This window comes from Oryctolagus cuniculus, chromosome 20, assembly GCF_051225735.1.
Source record: "Oryctolagus cuniculus isolate XC-2025 breed Fujian yellow rabbit chromosome 20, ASM5122573v1, whole genome shotgun sequence".
Taxonomy (NCBI): domain Eukaryota; kingdom Metazoa; phylum Chordata; class Mammalia; order Lagomorpha; family Leporidae; genus Oryctolagus; species Oryctolagus cuniculus.
Window position 1 is genome coordinate 55,520,167 of NC_142886.1, and position 2,166 is coordinate 55,522,332.

The window sequence follows — 2,166 nt, forward strand, 5'->3', positions numbered from 1 at the left end:
TTGGTTCAGTGCACACTTGCTGGTTGTGGCAGGAGAGGGATGAGTGGAATAGTTGCTGTTTAACAGATCAACGGCCCTGTCTCAGCTGTCCCTGGTATACAGGGAAAACTGAAACTGTCCAAAGCTTTCAGTACCCTGAGGGTGCTGTCCTGAGTCAGGTTGGAAGAGATTCAATAGTGTCCTCAATATTCCCACATCTCTGATCCTGGTGAGCAACAGTCGCTGTCCATGAATCAAATTGTTCAATTAGGACTCTACCTTTTACATCAAACTTTCTCTTCGTCATTGAAGTTGGGAGGGACAGAATCAAAAAGTAGAATTCTTCCCTCAAAACTGTTACAGGAGAGGAAACCGCAAATCCCTGACTGGAAACCAGGGCTTCATCTCCCTCTACGCCTGTGCAGGACCAGAATCTGGGCTAGTGTGTTTTGTGCGCCCCCTGGTGGAGCCGCGCTCCCCTGCAGGGAGGTTTGTGTCTTGGCTCAGCCTGAGGGCCCCTCACTGTGTCTCTGGTACAGAAATAGGTGGCCATGTCCGTGGCTGTCAGACTGGTCATTTTCAGAGTCACCGTGGTCGAGGTTTTGGAGATGGTGAATCGGCCTTTTGCCCAGCTCCCGTAGTATGTGCTACCACCAGTACTAATGGCTCCGATCCATTCCAGCCCCTCCCCTGGAGCCTGGCGGCCCAGCTTATTTCATTGCTACTGAGGTCGATTCCAGAGACTGTGCAGGTGAGTGTCAGGGTTTCGTCAGGCTTGACCAGGCGACCCCCGGACTCCTCCACTGACTGACACTGGACACCTGCAAACACAGACGTCCTGGTCAGGAAGCTGTCACTCATACTCTCTGTGTCTCTCACTCACATCCTCTCCCAGACTCAGTGCCCCGTGTTCTCCATCATTACCTTTGAGCACAGCGACCAGGAGAAGCCAGCACAGCCCAGTCTCCATGGTGAGCGTCTGTGTTGAGTGCGATCACTGAGTGGACACCTGGGAGTCCTGGGGCTGGAGCCCTGTGCCAGAGCTGCAGGGTGAGGGCTGGGCAGGTTTTCATGGGCAGAGTTAGGCCCTATTTGCATGTGCTGCTCCTATATAGCAGGCATGGTGTCAGATGCCTCAGACAGGAGAGAGCTCAGGGCAGACGTGGTGACCTGGGTGTGTAGGGTGATGGCTATGATAGGATTCAGTTCATGTGAATTTTTATGTTATCATTATTTTGAAAAGTTGAAGGCAATGACCTTGTTTCATTTTAATATGTGTGTACCCTTCATATCCAGTGCTAGCAATAATATGTCCTTCATTTATTTAAATAACCATTAGTTCTTTATCATCTATATGAAAGACATTGCTACAGTGATAGAGAGAGAAGGGGTGAGAGATACAGAAATGTAGAGATGGACAGAAAAGGTGACAATGGGAGATTTCTGCCTTTGGGTTGACAGCCCCAGACATCCCAAATGCCTATAACCCCTAGGTGTTAGTCATTCTGAACCCTGGAGCAAGGAACTGTGTCTGTAATTCCAACGTTGATGGTAGGGGCTCCTTTGCTTGTAGCGTTATCTACAGTTTCCCATGATGCATTATGAGGGGAAAGTGTGGGAAGCCGTGAGGCTGGGCTCAGTCAGTTTTCTGATGGGAACACGGGTGTTCCTAGTGGGGACTTAGCCTATTTTGTCCTAATGCCTGTCACCCACTTTTAAACAGATGAAGGACTGCAAGTCCATTTTTTAAGGTTAACTATGTTTTTGTTTCCTTAGTCATCCATTGCCTTAAAGTTTAAAAACTATTTGAACTGTTTAAAACTGTTCCTGAACACAGAACTCTGTACATGGTAGTGGGGTTTATGTGCTCCTGGAATGTGCATGGTAGAAATGGGCATAGATGAACTCAGTTCATGCACATTTCCACCTCCTTTCCATCACTCTGTTGGGAGGCCTGGGAACCTCAGTTCTAGTTATTTGTGGAACCTGTTGTGGGTTGTGGTGAACTGAGTCAGCCCTATGTGTTGTAGGCAGAATTATTCCTGCCTTTGGTGGTGCTTTGTGTCCTGGTATCAGCCGTCCCCTGTTCCCCCCTCTTCCCTGTGTCTAGTAATCATGACTCTGAGTTGAGGTCAAGCTCTGGGTAGAAGTAACTGTGTCACAATTCATCTGCAGTCCTGGGTTCAG

The 2,166-nt window shown here is 48.7% G+C and overlaps 1 pseudogene; it reads right to left on the bottom strand.

Annotated features, from left to right (window-relative positions):
- Positions 1 to 327: 327 nt before the first annotated feature.
- On the bottom strand, positions 328 to 1,003 carry LOC149120255 (Ig heavy chain V-A2 region P-MU-3 pseudogene; annotated as a pseudogene).
- Between the last annotated feature and the right edge of the window lie 1,163 nt (positions 1,004 to 2,166).